This window comes from Aedes aegypti, chromosome 2 (genome assembly GCF_002204515.2).
Source record: "Aedes aegypti strain LVP_AGWG chromosome 2, AaegL5.0 Primary Assembly, whole genome shotgun sequence".
Taxonomy (NCBI): domain Eukaryota; kingdom Metazoa; phylum Arthropoda; class Insecta; order Diptera; family Culicidae; genus Aedes; species Aedes aegypti.
Window position 1 is genome coordinate 206,106,222 of NC_035108.1, and position 18,796 is coordinate 206,125,017.

Sequence of the window (18,796 nt, forward strand, 5' to 3'; positions counted from 1 at the left end):
CTAGCATGGAACCAACGAGGATAGTGTACTTGGAGCCGATTGATTACGAGTCCCCAATCCCAAACCACCCGCTGGATGTAGGAAAGCTGCTGTATGATGGAGGCTTCAGTAAATGCAAGGAAATCCAAAAAATTGGAAGGTTCCGGTACAAGCTGGAACTGGAAAGGGCTGAAGACTTCAACCAGCTGAGAGAAATTGACATCGCATCGAAGAACCTTAAGTTTTATGCTCCAAAGCTGCGTAACGAAACCTTGTTGTTCGTGCCAAATGTACCGTTGGAGTATACCGAGGAGGATCTTACGTTAGGCATCACGACTCACGTGCCGGTGAAAAAGGTTGAGCGGATCAAGAGGAAGAACCGAACCGGAGACTTGGTCAATTCAAGGAACGTGAAAGTGACGGTGGAAGGAACAGAGGTTCCGAGGTCAGTGAAAATCTTCACCGTCAACTTCAGGGCGGAGTTGTATGTATTTCCGGTGAAACAATGCTTATTGTGCTGGAGATTCGGACACACCAAGGTGAGTTGTACTGGGAAAGCAAAGTGTGTAAATTGTGGTCAACACCACGATGCACAAGAGGAATGCGAAGGGGCTACTCGCTGCATAAACTGTAACCAGAACCATCCGGCAAACAGTAGAGAATGTCCGGAACGAGAACGGAGGTCGAAGATTCTCAAGGTGATGCAGTGCAACCGGGTACCTTTTGCAGAGGCCGAAAAATCGTATCCAAAAACGCAGAACCGGTTCTCAGGACTTCTGGATGAATCGGAATTCCCAGATTTGACAGCGGTGGAAACTCCGACATCGCCGAGCAGAGGAGCAGTACCGAAGACGACAAGGCGAATCAAAACGGGACACCAGGTGAGACGACGCAGCAACGAAACTGGGAGAACAAGCCAAAGTAGCAGTAGGCAGCAGATCAACGAATATCCAGCAAACCGATCAAGACCAACGGAGTGTTCGATCGCTCAATGTGGAAATCCTCATAGGGCAACGGAATTTGAGAGGTTCATGGACCGATTGAGGGCGGACATAAGGCGATTCTGTAGCGGAAATGATTGGATGACCCCCATTGCCCAATTGCGAAACAAATTAGAAGCTAGACTTCAGCAAGATAGGACAGAGATCGAAACAGATCAGTTGTTAATTGAGATCAGCATAGAGTTAGGGAAAATCCTAGAAGGAGAAACAGCTTCCGAAATGGAACATCAGAATAACACACTGGACCACCACAATGGACCATAAAACGTTAAAAGTTATGCAGCATAACATACAAAGCGTAAGACAACCAGAAACACGGGAAGAACTCTATGCATATATGATCTCTAACAACATAAATATAGCATTACTGCAGGAAATTTGGCTCAAGGAGAATGAACCATTTTGTTTCAAAGGACACTATCTCGTCTCAAAAAGGCGTTCTGAAGGTTATGGGGGAGTGGGTATTTTGATTGCTGACTCCATAGCAGGACAGACGATCGAACTTCCGGAATTCGAAATCTTGGAGGTAGTAGGATTCCAAATAACCAGAGGTTTTGATCCAATCAACCTGTTCTCGGTTTACTTACCACCGATGAGGTCAACGAACAACGGAGTGCGGGAGGAGCTCATGAGGTTTTTCTCCCTGATAAACACCATGGAGGGGGAGATAATAGTAGGCGCTGATTTCAATGCGCATCACGTGTCATGGAGTCCGGAATTTCCGACATGCAGTCGCGGTAAGATGCTTAACGAAATGATCGAGGACTCGCAGCTAATAATGCTGAACGACGGCTCCAACACAATGGTTAATCCACCTGGTGGTAAGGGCTCGGCCATTGACCTCTCATTGGCAACTGCTGGACTGACTAGGAAAATCACTTGGACGGTACAGGAAGAAGAGTTTGGGAGCATCCATCTAACAATACTACTGGAAGTGAGTAGTACTATCCCGATTGTTGAACGAACGATTACAAGGGTCAACCAAAACACTTTGGTAAAGGAACTAAATGGTATCAGGCCTCAATACATTTACTCGCCCGAAGAAATGGTTGCTGTGTTCGACGAAGCGATAGAGAAGGCATCTTTCAGCTTCAAAAATAAAAAGGCTAACTATTTGAAAAGTTGGTGGACGGATGAGATCGCCAACCTATACGCAAGCAAAAGGGAAGCACTGAGGGGTTACAACCGAAACCAAACCGACATCAATTATGTACGGTTGAAGAAAGAACGAGCACGGTTTAAGAGAGAAGTCAGAAGGACCAAGCGGAAGTACGTAAGAGAAATGACCGAAAAAATCGACGAAGCGACCCCTGCCAGACAACTCTGGAATATTGTGAAGGGAATCGACACAGCCCTCGCAGGAAATCACAAGAAAGGAATCGAGCTTACTCATGAAGAGGGAAGAAAGTTCATGGACCACTATTTTGGGAACAAGTTCCAGGAAGTATCCTTCCCAAAAGCGTCCACAGAAGAGACGTTAGGAGCATATGAGATGGCAATTAGAGAACGCGAACTTCAGCCCGTACTGCAAACTAGAAAAAGTTATTCGGCGCCAGGACTCAATGGAATGTCGTATGCTGTGCTGAAGCAGTTGAATCCAGATATGCAAGGTAAGATCTTCGAAATGCTCAGTAAGGTTTTTGTGTCTGAGAAAATACCGGACCAGTGGAGGAAGACGGAAGTCAGACCGATTCCGAAAAAAGCATGGATCGCTGAACAACCAAATACAATGAGACCGATAGCTTTAATTAGCGTGGAAATTAAGCTGATAAATTCTGCAATCAAAAACAGATTGGTAGAAATAGCCACAATCAAGAATATGATTCCGGAGCTCTCCTTCGGATTCAAAAAACATGTCTCGGCATCGACTTGTGTGAACTATGTTGTAAACTCCGTGCACAAGGCTAAGGAGGATGGGAAAGAGGTTTTCGTGGTGTTTCTGGACGTCAGTATGGCATACGACTCGGTGAGTACCTCATCCTTGCTGAGGATCCTAGCTGACTTAGGAGTGCCGGAAAAAATTGTTTCCTGGCTATACGAGTACCTAAAGTATCGAAGAATGATCCTGAAAACGCAAAATGGAACGATAGAAGTCGAAGTCTCCGAAGGATTGCCCCAAGGTTGTCCTCTTTCTCCGGTCCTTTTCAACCTGTACACGGCAAACTTACATGAATTGTCTGAGGAAGGCTGTGAACTGGTGCAGTTTGCCGACGATTTTGCGGCTATCATCAAAGCAGATTCAGTGGAAGAAGCAGCCGAACTGTGTTCAAGATTCCTACCCAAATTGTTCGACAAGCTGGAGTGTCTGAACTTGAAAGTGAGCAGCCAAAAGTCAGCAATCATCCCCTTTACCAAGAAGAGACTAGAAGGTCTAAAAGTAAAGGTGCGTGGTGAGCAAATTGAGCTGGTTAATACACATGCGTATCTGGGCTATGTACTCGACAGAGGACTCACACACAGAAAGCACATCGAAGCGGTGAAGGAAAAAGCGGGCGCCAAGATGGGCCTACTGAAGATGTTGTCAAGGAAATCGAGTGGAGCAAACCCTGAAACACTGGTGAAAATAGGGAACGCTCTCATCCGTAGCAGAATGGAGTATGGCGCAACTGTATATGGAAATGCAGCGAAAACAAATTTAAACAAGCTTCAGGTGCTGCAGAATGCGTACATACGTAAAGCAATGCACTATCTAAGCAGCACGCCAATCCATGTTATGCTAGCCGAAGCAGGACAACTCCCGATGAAGCAGAGGATTGAAAATCTGACCAAGAGGGAGCTCATCAGAACAATATGGTATAGTGTAACAAAGTTACAAACTTTCCTTCCTAAAATTAAAAAAAAAAAAAACTAAAGGTATTCCTTATGCTGTAAAAAAAAAAATGTTTTCAATCCCTGCCTAAATTAAATTCAAACCTGAACAGCATACGAAATATGCCCTCGTCTAAATCCACAGCGAAAGCGTTCCCACTCTCTGATTCGTATCTAATGCAGACCAAAGACAGTTCAAGTCGGCGGTTTTCGATACCGAAAGTGAACGGATGTAAAACACGATCCCTAAAACAATAGCCTCGCGATACGATATAGGATGAAAGGTCCAGAAAACAAGATTAAAGGCTCTCTTAGTATTTGACCACCGAAGAGTAAGGTTGCCCTCTTGAGAAGTGCGAAGAAAGTTAAAAACGTGATAAAGCAATACGATTAGAAAATCTTGTTGATTTGCCAGTGATTAATAGACTGTAAACCCAAGTGAAATAAATCTAGTGAGCACGGAGTGATTTGTAAGTCCCGTAGAAATTATTACAAAGCTTATAAATCTAATCGAATGTCTTATTTAGGCTCAGTACGTCGAACGAGCACCGTGCACAAAGTTTAGTTAAATCACGTGGTGTGAATAACAGGTAACTCCTTAGTTAGTGCTCACTCTTCCAGTCCTAATTGTTTTGTAAACCCGTTTGAAGGCTTTCCTTCAAATGAAGGTCTAACCCCCAGGACCAGTCTAAGGCCGTAGTGTATCGCCACCCGTGACGCCCCGTGTGAAAATCGCCAGTAGTGACGTGATGCGATCGTCATTGCGTCATCAAGTTTTGTGAACGGTCCCTCGCCCGTGACAGTTAAACGGGATAGCCACTAGTCCGACTCCCAACGGCGAACGGAATCTCACAGCGATCGTACTGAGGTTACGACGGTTACGTTCGGCACTGAGAAGCACCTCTTGCCTACCATCAGGGGCAACCACGTGCCGCTGGAAGCACGGCTACTACGTGCCGCTGGCCTCGAGATTGCAGCGAATGGGCAGTAGCGTACGCAGGAGTAAAGAAAAAAGGGCAAGTAGCAAGAAAATGGAAAAATTGTAAAAACTAATTAACACTAGATATTAAGCACGAATCGATGGAATAAGGCGTGAGGCAGATTAGGCATTGCACAATAGTTGCACGAATAAAAAAAAGCTCGGGAAAATGTTACAGAACCGTTTCAGTGTTATTGAGCCAATTCCATGAACTAGTGGTCATACAAAGGGAAATTTTTAATCCAGTTTTACTCCGGGTTCGACGTAGGATAGGCTCTGGATTTGGAAAACCTTCAAAGGAAACCGGTCCACCCTGTATTTTTATAATCTTTTGGTTGTTGCAGTTAGCTCGTGCGTTCAGAAGTCTCGGTTTTGGATTGGAGGTCTAAGACAAGGACTCGCCCTGAGGTCTCAGTCGGGTACGGGATTTTGAGATAGACACGCTCCTTCGCGGTAAGTCTCTGCACTTGCCTGGCGCTTAAGCGAAGGCTGTTTCGCTCCTTCCTTTTTCCACCCTCCCAACTCCCGTTACATTTGGCGCCCAACTAACGGATTTGAGTAAAACGATATTAGATTATTTTTGGTTTTTGAACTATAAGCATATTTTATTGAACTCTTTTTCATTCATTTTTAGTTGTTAAGTTATTGAAATATTGAATTAGTTATTTGAGGTGAATTAGTTGAAATTTTACGTTTAAGTTGTATATATTTTTGATTTTCACAATATTATTAGAAGCATTAGTGTTATATTTGACTGAATTTCTTATTTTTCCTCTATTTTGGGTTGCTGAGTATACCTGAAAAGAAAAACAATATTGTAGATTAAAACATGGATTCCGAACGAATGGGACAGTTTGAATCGTTTATTAATCCCAATGATTTATTGGCTGATGAAGTTGAATTCGAATTAAAAATAAGGTGTTTACCCTTGGAGGGAACCCTACAAGATAGGCGAAATGCTTTAAGAAACGCTCAATTGGAAGAAGTTAGGAAACCGAGACAGTTGAGGGGAAAAAAATCAATCGTTGATGAATATGGCTTGGTGAAGGAGAAAGTTCTGGACATAAAGCATGTTCTAGAGTTATTCCCCGAGCCGAAACATATTTCACGTTTGAGACACTATAGATTGAGAATGATGAGGGCAAATACGGTTACAAGAGAACAACAAAGACTCCGAGATGGATTGATTGCGGATATTGAAGGTCTGATTGATAGGTACGGAAGTCCTGAAGATAGAAGAAGGAGTGCAATAGAAAATTTCACCAAAAAAATTGACGAAATTCAGTTTCAAGACGAAGAGGGTCTGTTAGACATAGCTGCAGGAAGTCGCGAAAATATTCGGGAAGAAAGTAATCAGGAACCCTTACTTCCAAGAAGAAGAGAAACGATAAATCAATCACACACAGGGTCTCAAGTTGAGCAATGGAAGGACGAAATAAACAAGTATATTCAAGATACTTTGTCCACCCAATTGGCATCAATGATGGATCAGCTGAAATCAGCAATGAATCAGCAATCATCATCGACCCCTGTTTGGTCAGAACAAGAAATATTGCCACCACCTCCGCCACTATCCCCGCTACCACCTATTCCAACACCACCAGCAGACCAATCAATTGCTCTATCTAACCCATTTTCTCAACCTCTAACTCTACAACAACCCTTGATACAACCTCTGTCACCAAATCCACCAGCTCCACATCCTGTGGCTCAACAACAACAATATCCACATCAGTTTGAACAGCAACATATACCAGGTTGGCCACAAGAGCCACAACTAAGAGCAGAACCTCAAAGAAACAGGGAGGGTCCACCTAATAATCGACCAGTTTACCCTAATTCAGTGGCATCTCATGTTTCATCACTGAGGAATATGCCACCGGTACAAGGGGTGCGTCTACAGTCAGATTGGCGAAACAAATGGCAGGTTCCAATTAGTAAATGGAGAATTAATTTCAGTGGAGATGCGAGAGGGCCTACTGTAACACAATTTGTCAATAGAGTGGAAATATTAGCTCAAAATAATAGGATTCCCGAACAAGAATTACTTAGCCAAGCCAACTTTCTTTTTAAAGAAGGCTCGGAAGCAGAAGAGTGGTATTACACATTTTGCCACAAATTTGTTAACTGGACAAGTTTCAAACACCAGCTTCGACTTCGCTTTGAACTCCCTAACAAAGACAAAGTAATTGAACGACAAATGTTAGACAGAAGGCAATTGCCTCAGGAAACATTTAATGCGTTCGTCGGAGCAATTGAGAAATTAGCTCAGCAGCTGACCAAGCCCATGACCGAAGCCAGAAAATTAGACATACTTTTGGAAAACATGAGAGATAGCTATAAGCCGTTCCTTACGATTTATAGGATAGACCGTATTGAAGATTTGATACTCATTTGTCATGGATTAGATAAGGCGATGTATCGTAACTATACAACTTATCCACGACACAAAACCCATCAAATTAACAACATAGAAGAGGTAGATTTGTTGGAAACTCAAGAAGAAGAGACTGAAGAGCTAAACGCAATCACTCAAGTAATCAACCGAAAGAAAAATGTCGAAAAGCCAAGGGCTATGACTCCGAATGCAACCAATGCAGGACCAAAACCGGAGGCAAATGCTCAGAATAACATTTTGTGCTGGAATTGCCGCCAGTTTGGTCACTTCTGGAGGGATTGTAACCGACCAAAGAAGATATTCTGCCATTTCTGTGGACAAATGAACTGTGTTACATCTAATTGCCCAAATGATCACCGTTTTCCTCCAACACAGCAGGAAAACGAGTACACGGAAAGATCGTAGGGAGGGATTTTTCTGTTTCGGATGAAAACACTCCCACAAGCTTTTCGAAATTTGCTCAATCTTTCAACATAAATATTAAACCACAAAAGTGTCCTCATATTCAAGTGAATATTTTGGGAACTACTGTAAATGCGCTACTAGATTCAGGAGCGAGTGCTAGTATAATAAATTCCAAGGAATTAATTGAAAAACATCAATTCCAAGTACAACCTATCAATCTTCAAATAAAGACAGCGGATGGGACTGTGTACGGCTGTGAAGGTGTAGTACAAATTCCATATACTTACAATGGACATACGAATGTGGTTCCAACGTTGTTAATACCGCAGTTGACGAAGCAACTGATCCTAGGTGTCGACTTCTGGAACACATTCCAAATCGTCCCTGCGATTTCCGAAAATGGAGCGATTCGAAGAATTGCCTCCGAAGGGACCGATGAGAGCGAGAGCCTCTACTTAGTAGAAGATCACTTCACGGATCAGGAGGCGATCATCTTGTTCATCGAACCAACAGCTTCAATCGTTGAACAAAAAAAAGATGATACGCCGGATGATAGCCTAGAGCTGCCATTTGCAGAAAATCCTAAAAAAGTAGAAAGAATTAGTACAGAACACGAATTGTCACCAAAAGATTGCAACGAGCTACAAGAAATAGTTGATATCTTCAAAAATATTAACGATGGAAAATTAGGTCGAACCAAGGTAATCTCGCACAAAATAGAACTGGTTCAAGGAGCAAAGCCGAAAAAGCCACCTCAATATCGATGCTCGCCACACATTCAAAAGGAAATAGATAAGGAGGTCCAAAGAATGCTGGAATTAGATATTATTGAAGAATCTACGTCTGAGTGGTGCAACCCTTTACTACCAGTAAAGAAGGCATCTGGTGAATGGAGATTATGCCTAGATTGCCGAAAAATTAACGAAATCACTAAGAGTGAAGCTTACCCATTCCCAGACATGTTGGGCATATTGGGCCGAATTGAAAAATCAAAGTATTTTTCAATAATAGACTTATCAAAGGCCTACTGGCAAATCCCCTTGGAAGAAGCCTGTAGGGATCTGACGTCATTCCGAGCGGGGCGACAACTTTTTAGATTTAAAGTTATGCCTTTTGGGCTCAAGGGTGCACCGACGACACAGACTAAGCTCATGAACATGGTTCTAGGATTTGACCTAGAACCAAATGTTTATGTATATTTGGATGATATTATTATTATCTCAAATTCCTTGTCCGAACATTTCCGTCTTCTAAGAGTTGTCGCGGAAAGGCTAAAAGAGCTAAATTAACAATTAGTGTAGACAAATCCAAGTTCTGTCAAAAAAAGATTTGTTACCTAGGGTACATTCTATCGGAACAAGGCCTAGCAATTGACAGTGAGAAAATTCGTCCAATACTAGACTTCCCAGCACCAAAGACACAGAAAGAAGTTAGAAGGTTCATTGGCATGGTATCCTTTTACAAAACAGTTCATTGACCGTTATAGCGATCTAACATCGCCAATAACTGACTTGCTTAAAAAGGGTAAGGGAAAAATTGACTGGACAAAGGAAGCTGAAGAAACCTTCTTGAAACTTAAATCTGTTCTAACGTCACCAAGCGTCTTGGCAAATCCTGATTTCAGAAAGCCATTTATAATAGAATCGGATGCGTCAGATGTTGCAGTTGGTGCAGTACTTGTCCAGATTCAGGACAATGTACGGAGGCCAATAGCGTTTTTCTCGAAGAAGCTGTCTGCGTCACAACGAAAATATGCATCTACGGAAAAAGAATGCTTAGGTGTTATCCTCGCAATCGAGAAATTCAAACACTATGTTGAGGGATCTAGGTTTACTGTTGTTACAGATGCCCAAAGCTTAATCTGGTTAAATAAAATCAGCGCGGAAAAAGGTTCTGCAAAATTGATTCGCTGGGCGTTAAAGTTACAGCAGTACGATTTTGAATTACAATACCGGAAAGGTTCACTTAATATCCCAGCAGATGCGTTATCAAGGGCAGTAAATAGCATTCAGATTCAAGACGCTGATTACGAAAACTTGAAAAAAAAAATTTTGAATAATCCCGATAACTATAAAGATTTTCGAGTAGTCAGGAATCGAATTTACAAACTCGTGCAATCAGGACTCTCTGACGCCAAGTTTCAATGGAAGTATATTCCACCGAAACAAGAGCGACTACAGATTTTACAAGATGCCCATGACAATTGTCACTTTGGTCGAAATAAGACTTACAAGAAGCTCTTAGAACGGTATTACTGGTCAGGGATGGAGAACGACGTCCGCCAGTATTGCAAGGGCTGCGATACTTGTAAGCAAACCAAATATCCCAATATCAACAGTAAACCAATGATGGGAAAACAAAAAATGGCTTCACTACCATGGCAAACTATTTCAGTAGACTATATTGGCCCTCTTCCCAGGTCACGGAAAGGTAACTCTGTCCTATTGGTTGTAACAGACCACTTTTCGAAGTTTGTGATAATTCAACCAATGCGGGAAGCCAAAACGGCTGCTTTGACAAAATTCCTCGAGGAAATGGTATTCCTATTATTCGGGGTCCCGGAAATCTTGATATCCGATAACGGGCCCCAATTCAAATCGAAAGAATTTGAAAGATTATTAAAAAAATATCACGTTACTCATTGGCGTAACGCCAATTACCACCCCTGTAACAACCCAACTGAGCGAGTCAATAGGGTGATTGCAGCAGTTATAAGAACATATATAAACGACGATCACTCCGACTGGGATCGAGACATCCAAAAAGTAGCGATGGCAATTAGAACAGCTGTGCATGAATCAACAGCGTTCACGCCATATTTTGTAAATTATGCACGTAACTACATCAGCTCAGGCGTTGAATACAGTCACTTGAGGGACACTAACCCTGACATGTCGGTTGAGCCAATGGAAATGAACGAAAATCTCAAAAAGATTCACGAAACAGTTAAAGAAAACCTGCGGAAAGCGTATAATAGATACTCCAAGCACTATAATCTCAGATCAAATCAAAACGCCCCAACCTATGAAATCGGCGAGACTGTCATGAAACGAAATTTCTTCCAATCGAGCAAATCAAAAAAATTCTCAGCCAAGTTAGCCAATCCTTTCTCTCCAGCGAAAATCATAGCGCTAATAGGTTCATCCTGATATGAGTTGGAGGACTTGCATGGCAACAAACTAGGAGTTTTTCCATGCAAGCGATTTACAAAAGAAGTAAACAACAGGGTTTCCAGCTATGTACGTTGCCTTTAGTGCACTAACTACGGATCTAATCCATAAAAACACAAACTTACGTTTGGCCCCCAGAGTGCAGCGGAAGGGATTGTCTCCAAAAACACATTCCATTCACTACGAGCAATTCTCCTTCCAGCTCCTCTTTCTGACCGCGAACAACCCCTGAAAAATAAACAAAAATAGAACAGTGAGAATGGTTAAAAATAGCTTTTCAAACTTCATTGTCCCAATCACAAAATAGTCGCGTTCACTAGAATAGGCCGAGTAGATTTCAGCTAATACAGCAACAAAACCCAAGTTCCATGTTTTAATTTTTATCTCTCTCACTAAATTACACTACTGCAAATCATTAATACCATATTTCATTAAAAAACTCACTTGTAGTAATCGTTGGCGTGCATTTATCAGCAATAGGTGATAAAATTCGTATCTCCATCAATACAGCAGCTTTCTCTGAATATTTTCTTCACCGGTTTATTTACATTCAAATTGTCAAAACTTATCGATTCACTCCGTTTCATTCCGACTGGTACAGTAGAGGCTCAATGTTGGGAACACCATCAGTAAGTTAAGTTGATGTTATTTTGAACATCGTCATTGAAATGAGATTGTTTTGAATGAAATGCAAAACGGTCGACTATAATAAGTTAAATTTTGGAATTTTCTGATCTGATTCGGAAGTAACAGTTAATATGCATCATTTAAACAATGATTGATTATATTCGAGAGGTTTCTCGAGTGAACCTAAAAAAGGTGTTATCGCGTTCATTTCGCTGAATTTCTCCAAAATGTTGGAGGTACCCAAAAGGTTTTTTTTTGGTAAAGTTAAAATTTAGTTCTAAGTTCAGTATTGTGAAATGGTGTTCCTCACAAATTCCCAAAGCAACAAAAATAAAATACCCATACAACCAATTCAATATTTCTTACCACATTAGGCAATAGTTTATTTGTTAGAGTAAAAAATTTGTTCATAGTAGAGTTCAATTAAATATGAGTAAAATTTTGATATAACTGGTTAATTTTTTAGAGAAAAAAAATAAATTCAGTTTCCTTCATTTATTTTTTTTTTACCGTTGGTAGGGGGTAATGTAACAAAGTTACAAACTTTCCTTCCTAAAATAAAAAAAAAAAAACTAAAGGTATTCCTTATGCTGTAAAAAAAAAAATGTTTTCAATCCCTGCCTAAATTAAATTCAAACCTGAACAGCATACGAAATATGCCCTCGTCTAAATCCACAGCGAAAGCGTTCCCACTCTCTGATTCGTATCTAATGCAGACCAAAGACAGTTCAAGTCGGCGGTTTTCGATACCGAAAGTGAACGGATGTAAAACACGATCCCTAAAACAATAGCCTCGCGATACGATATAGGATGAAAGGTCCAGAAAACAAGATTAAAGGCTCTCTTAGTATTTGACCACCGAAGAGTAAGGTTGCCCTCTTGAGAAGTGCGAAGAAAGTTAAAAACGTGATAAAGCAATACGATTAGAAAATCTTGTTGATTTGCCAGTGATTAATAGACTGTAAACCCAAGTGAAATAAATCTAGTGAGCACGGAGTGATTTGTAAGTCCCGTAGAAATTATTACAAAGCTTATAAATCTAATCGAATGTCTTATTTAGGCTCAGTACGTCGAACGAGCACCGTGCACAAAGTTTAGTTAAATCACGTGGTGTGAATAACAGGTAACTCCTTAGTTAGTGCTCACTCTTCCAGTCCTAATTGTTTTGTAAACCCGTTTGAAGGCTTTCCTTCAAATGAAGGTCTAACCCCCAGGACCAGTCTAAGGCCGTAGTGTATCGCCACCCGTGACGCCCCCGTGTGAAAATCGCCAGTAGTGACGTGATGCGATCGTCATTGCGTCATCAAGTTTTGTGAACGGTCCCTCGCCCGTGACAGTTAAACGGGATAGCCACTAGTCCCGACTCCCAACGGCGAACGGAATCTCACAGCGATCGTACTGAGGTTACGACGGTTACGTTCGGCACTGAGAAGCACCTCTTGCCTACCATCAGGGGCAACCACGTGCCGCTGGAAGCACGGCTACTACGTGCCGCTGGCCTCGAGATTGCAGCGAATGGGCAGTAGCGTACGCAGGAGTAAAGAAAAAAGGGCAAGTAGCAAGAAAATGGAAAAATTGTAAAAACTAATTAACACTAGATATTAAGCACGAATCGATGGAATAAGGCGTGAGGCAGATTAGGCATTGCACAATAGTTGCACGAATAAAAAAAAGCTCGGGAAAATGTTACAGAACCGTTTCAGTGTTATTGAGCCAATTCCATGAACTAGTGGTCATACAAAGGGAAATTTTTAATCCAGTTTTACTCCGGGTTCGACGTAGGATAGGCTCTGGATTTGGAAAACCTTCAAAGGAAACCGGTCCACCCTGTATTTTTATAATCTTTTGGTTGTTGCAGTTAGCTCGTGCGTTCAGAAGTCTCGGTTTTGGATTGGAGGTCTAAGACAAGGACTCGCCCTGAGGTCTCAGTCGGGTACGGGATTTTGAGATAGACACGCTCCTTCGCGGTAAGTCTCTGCACTTGCCTGGCGCTTAAGCGAAGGCTGTTTCGCTCCTTCCTTTTTCCACCCTCCCAACTCCCGTTACAATAGGACACCGTTAATGAAATTCGTGGGTGACACAATGGATAAAGCAATTGGCAACGAATCATTCCTCACTGAAGTAGCAGAAAAGCACCTAGATTTACTATTCCAAGTACACCCATCGGACAAGGAACTACCCATGCTGAGAAGGATGCGTCCCATAGATAGAGTGGAGATGGAGAGAATAGTAAAAACTACGTTGGTCGAAGAAAGACCAAAAAAAGAAAGGACAGCACCGAGCGTTTGGCAGGCACTGTTTAAGGAAGCGTCACAAACCGTGTATAAACACCACAACAAAATCTTCACCGATGCGTCAAAGACTGCTGCAGGAACGGCCGTCGCGGTTTTCGATGAAACAGACTCAACGACTATAGCGGAGAGCATCAACGAGAATTACTCAATCACGAACGCTGAGTTGCTTGCCATTCTAAGAGCAATTGAAACGACTAGGATGAAAGGATACAGGAGAGCAGTCATCTTTACGGATTCGAGAAGCGCGTGTGAAATGTTACTAAAACTACGAGAAATCGAGGATAACTTTTTGCTGGGAGAAATTTACAAAGAGCTTCTGGAAATATCAGGAGATGTGTGCAAGATCCAGTGGATACCAAGCCATGTGGGTATTCAGGGAAACGAGATTGCAGACCAACTGGCAGTGAACAAGTCGCGAGAGAGACAGTCTAACTGCCAGGGAATAACCGCAGGAGATGCGCTCATTCTCAGCAGCCACGAAACATGGGAAGATTGGAACCAAGCATATAAGCGGGTCTCGGATGAGAAAGGAACATGGCACTACCAACTGATGGAAAGGCCAGGTCGGAAAATTTGGAGCAAGGGACTCATCCTGAGTCCAGATGAAGTGAAAGTTCTGAACAGAATAAGAAGCGGGCACTGTTTAACCAAAGACAGGAAAGCAAAATGGGGCTGGGAAACCGACGAACTCTGTGAGTGGTGTGAAATTCCAGAAGATCTCAAGCACATACTATATGACTGCCCACGTTACAATCAGAGTCGAAGCAATTTTCCAGCACTGGAATACATGAAACCCCTGGAAATTATACTGCAGGAAGGCTGCGAGGAGGAAATGAAACAGATTGTAAAGTTCTTAAAGGCAAACGATATACACATCTAAAAAAGCAACATTATGTTGAGAACCTATGAAAAGCAAAGGCCTACTTCAGTGGCGAGATGGACCAAACCTGCTCTTAGCCTGTCTGAACGACAAATACAAAGAAAAAAAAAAAAAAAAAGATTGGCAGAAAGTGGTTTCATTTAACGAGAAAATGCGAAATGCGAGTTGATTCAATATAGGTTTTCGATGGTAAGTGTTTTCAATTTTGATTCGCCTATAAACGGCATCTGTGACCTTTGTATAATTGTTTAGTTAAACTCAGAGACGTTCACTAATTTGAACGCTGTTTCGGAAAAAGCTAAGGTGCAGCTAGGTGTATTTACCTAAATGGATACTATTTCTATATGCATTGTAATGATTCGTTTGTGATGTGCGTATAACAACTTTCACTAAGTTTCAATTATTCAATGATTAGTATTATTCTTCTATTAAATAATGTAATACAAGCACACATTTTATAGTAAATTGAGCAATGAAGTGATCTTGGGGATGTCTTTGATTGTTCATGTTTTGCAACTTGTCCTAAAAGACTTAATTGTTAATTTTCGGCAAACCAAAGACAATTTTTAAAATGAAGATATTCTGAAGTGTCACATTTCTTCGTTTTACGAAACGGTCACATTTTATTCCATTTGAGATAAATAATACTGTGAATAACATGAGAAACACAAAAGGAATTCGGACATGATTAATTTTACATTTCGAGATTAGTCCAAAAATTGATTTAGTTGTTAAATATGATATATATGCAAGATTTTTATTTGATTGTATAATCATTTTTAAAAAATGATTAAATTGGAATTGCGTTGGTTGATTGAAATATAACAGTTTTGCAAAAATCATTCGAATATAAGTTGGCTCATATTGATCTTAGATAAATGAGGCAACATCTATTACATTATTTGAAATGACCTAAAAGATGCGCGTTGAAAGATACATTTAAGTGAGGTGTTCCATAGAAGCACAGTTGGGCCCAGTCTAGCCTAACGGAAATTGAAATCCAACTCTGGAATGGGGTGGTGGATGATTTTAAACTACCAACGGACCTAAATCGGTCACACGAAATTTAAAATCCAACTTGGAAATGGGTTGCTAGATGATTTGAAACTCGATCGAAATTTAAAATCCAACTCGGGAGTGGATTGGTCGATGGATTTGAAATACCATCGGACCTAGTCGGGTCTAATGAAAATTGAAATCCAACTCTGGAGTGGGTTGGAAGATGATTTGAAACTTGATCGAAATTCGAAATCCAACTCGGGAGGGAGTTGGTCGATGGATTTGAAATACCATCGGACCTAGTTGGGTCTAATGAAAGTTGAAATCCAACTCTGGAGTGGGTTGGAAGATGATTTGAAACTTGATCGAAATTTGAAATCCAACTCGGGAGTGAGTTGGTCGATGGATTTGAAATACCATCGGACCTAGTCGGGTCTAATGAAAATTGAAATCCAACTCGGGAGTGGGTTGGTCGATGGATTTGATGTACCATCGGACCTAGTCGGGTCTAATGAAAATTGAAATCCAACTCTGGAGTGGGTTGGAAGATGATTTGAAACTTGATCGAAATTGAAATCCAACTCGGGAGTGAGTTGGTCGATGGAATTGAAGTACCATCGGACCTAGTCGGGTCTAATGAAAATTGAAATCCAACTCGGGAGTGGGTTGGAAGATGATTTGAAACTTGATCGAAATTGAAATCCAACTCGGGAGTGAGTTGGTCGATGGAATTGAAGTACCATCGGACCTAGTTGGGTCTAATGAAAATTGAAATCCAACTCTGGAGTGGGTTGGAAGATGATTTGAAACTTGATCGAAATAGAAATCCAACTCGGGAGTGAGTTGGTCGATGGATTTGATGTACCATCGGACCTAGTCGGGTCTAATGAAAATTGAAATCCAACTCTGGAGTGGGTTGGAAGATGATTTGAAACTTGATCGAAATTGAAATCCAACTCGGGAGTGGGTTGGTCGATGGATTTGAAATACCATCGGACCTAGTCGGGTCTAATGAAAATTGAAATCCAATTCTGGAGTGGGTTGGAAGATGATTTGAAACTTGATCGAAATTTGAAATCCAACTCGGGAGTGAGTTAGTCGATGGATTTGAAATACCATCGGACCTAGTCGGGTCTAATGAAAGTTGAAATCCAACTCGGTCGTGCGTTGATCGATGGATTTGATGTACCATCGGACCTAGTCGCGTCTACGCTGAAATGGATTCGGTAGATTATTTGTTTGTGTGTAATGAGAATTGAAATCCAACTCTGGAGTGGATTGGAAGATGATTTGAAACATGATCGAAATTTGTAATCCAACTCGGGTCTAAGCTCAATAAAAAAAATAGCATGACTAAGATCAGACAGAACTGTACGTGGTGTATTAGAAAATGTAATGTATGATGTGAGAAAAAGCTTGTGAAACTTTCTCTGACTTTGCTGCTAATGAGATGCTTCGAGCCTGGTAAGCTCAATCCAAAGTAGCATAACTAAGATCAGGCAGAACTGTACGCGGTGTATTAGAAAATATAAATTATGATATGAGAAAAATCTTGTGAAACTTTCTCAGACTTTGCTGCTAATGGGATGCTTCGAACCTGGAAGCTCAATCCAAAATAGCATGACTAAGATCAGACAGAACTGTACGTGGTGTATGAGAAAATGTAAACTATGATGTGATAAGAATCTTGTTAGAATTTTTCTCTGACCTTGCTGCTAATGGGATGCTTCGAGCCTGGTAAGCTCAATCCAAAATAGCATGACTAAGATCAGGCAGAACTGTACGTGGTGTATTAGAAAATGTAAAGTATGATGTGAGAAGAATTTTTCTCTGACTTTGCTGCTAATGGGATGCTTCGAGCCTGGTAAGCTCAATCCAAAATAGCATAACTAAGATCAGACAGAACTGTACGTGGTGTATTAGAAAATGTAAAGTATGATGTGAGAAGAATTTTTTTTCTGAATTTTCTGCTAATGGAATGATTTGAGCCTGGTAAGCTCAATCCAAAGTAGCATAACTAAGATCAGACAGAACTGTACGCGGTGTTTTAGAAAATGTAATGTATGATGTGAGAAAAATCTTGTGAAACTTTCTCTGACTTTGCTGCTAATGAGATGCTTCGAGCCTGGTAAGCTCAATCCAAAGTAGCATAACTAAGATCAGGCAGAACTGTACGCGGTGTATTAGAAAATGTAAACTATGATATGAGAAAAATCTTGTGAAACTTCCTCTGACTTTGCTGCTAATGGGATGCTTCGAGCCTGGAAGCTCAATCCAAAATAGCATGACTAAGATCAGGCAGAACTGTACGCGGTGTATTAGAAAATATAAACTATGATGTGGGAAGAATCTTGTTAGACTTTTTCTGACTTTGCTGCTAATGGGATGCTTCGAGCCTGGTAAGCTCAATCCAAAATAGCATGACTAAGATCAGACAGAACTGTACGTGGTGTATTAGAAAATGTAAAGTATGATGTGAGAAGAATTTTTCTCTGACTTTGCTGCTAATGGGATGCTTCGAGCCTGGTAAGCTCAATCCAAAATAGCATAACTAAGATCAGACAGAACTGTACGTGGTGTATTAGAAAATGTAAAGTATGATGTGAGAAGAATTTTTTTTCTGAATTTTCTGCTAATGGAATGATTTGAGCCTGGTAAGCTCAATCCAAAGTAGCATAACTAAGATCAGACAGAACTGTACGCGGTGTTTTAGAAAATGTAATGTATGATGTGAGAAAAATCTTGTGAAACTTTCTCTGACTTTGCTGCTAATGAGATGCTTCGAGCCTGGTAAGCTCAATCCAAAGTAGCATAACTAAGATCAGGCAGAACTGTACGCGGTGTATTAGAAAATGTAAACTATGATATGAGAAAAATCTTGTGAAACTTCCTCTGACTTTGCTGCTAATGGGATGCTTCGAGCCTGGAAGCTCAATCCAAAATAGCATGACTAAGATCAGGCAGAACTGTACGCGGTGTATTAGAAAATATAAACTATGATGTGGGAAGAATCTTGTTAGACTTTTTCTGACTTTGCTGCTAATGGGATGCTTCGAGCCTGGTAAGCTCAATCCAAAATAGCATGACTAAGATCAGACAGAACTGTACATGGTGTATGAGAAAATGTAAACTATGATGTGATAAGAATCTTGTTAGAATTTTTCTCTGACCTTGCTGCTAATGGGACGCTTCGAGCCTGGTAAGCTCAATCCAAAATAGCATGACTAAGATCAGGTAGAACTGTACGCGGTGTATT

At 41.1% G+C, this 18,796-nt stretch overlaps 3 long non-coding RNA genes across 3 annotated transcripts in view; 2 read left to right on the plus strand and 1 right to left on the minus strand.

Annotated features, from left to right (window-relative positions):
* Window positions 1-3,165: 3,165 nt before the first annotated feature.
* Window positions 3,166-4,841, plus strand: LOC5566083. The gene is made up of 2 exons (XR_002500279.1): window positions 3,166-4,378; window positions 4,439-4,841. It is a non-coding gene; the product is annotated as an uncharacterized LOC5566083 (long non-coding RNA).
* Window positions 4,842-8,135: 3,294 nt separating this feature from the next.
* On the minus strand, window positions 8,136-11,398 carry LOC110676333. The gene is made up of 3 exons (XR_002500278.1): window positions 11,185-11,398; window positions 10,866-10,968; window positions 8,136-8,152 (listed from the first exon to the last, which is right to left on the minus strand). It is a non-coding gene; the product is annotated as an uncharacterized LOC110676333 (long non-coding RNA).
* Window positions 11,399-14,619: 3,221 nt separating this feature from the next.
* The window catches only part of LOC110676332, a 60,577-nt gene continuing 56,400 nt past the window's right edge, over window positions 14,620-18,796 (plus strand). Inside the window, exon 1 of the long non-coding RNA XR_002500277.1 lies at window positions 14,620-14,730. This is a non-coding gene — a long non-coding RNA (uncharacterized LOC110676332). The remainder of the gene's footprint in view (window positions 14,731-18,796) is intronic.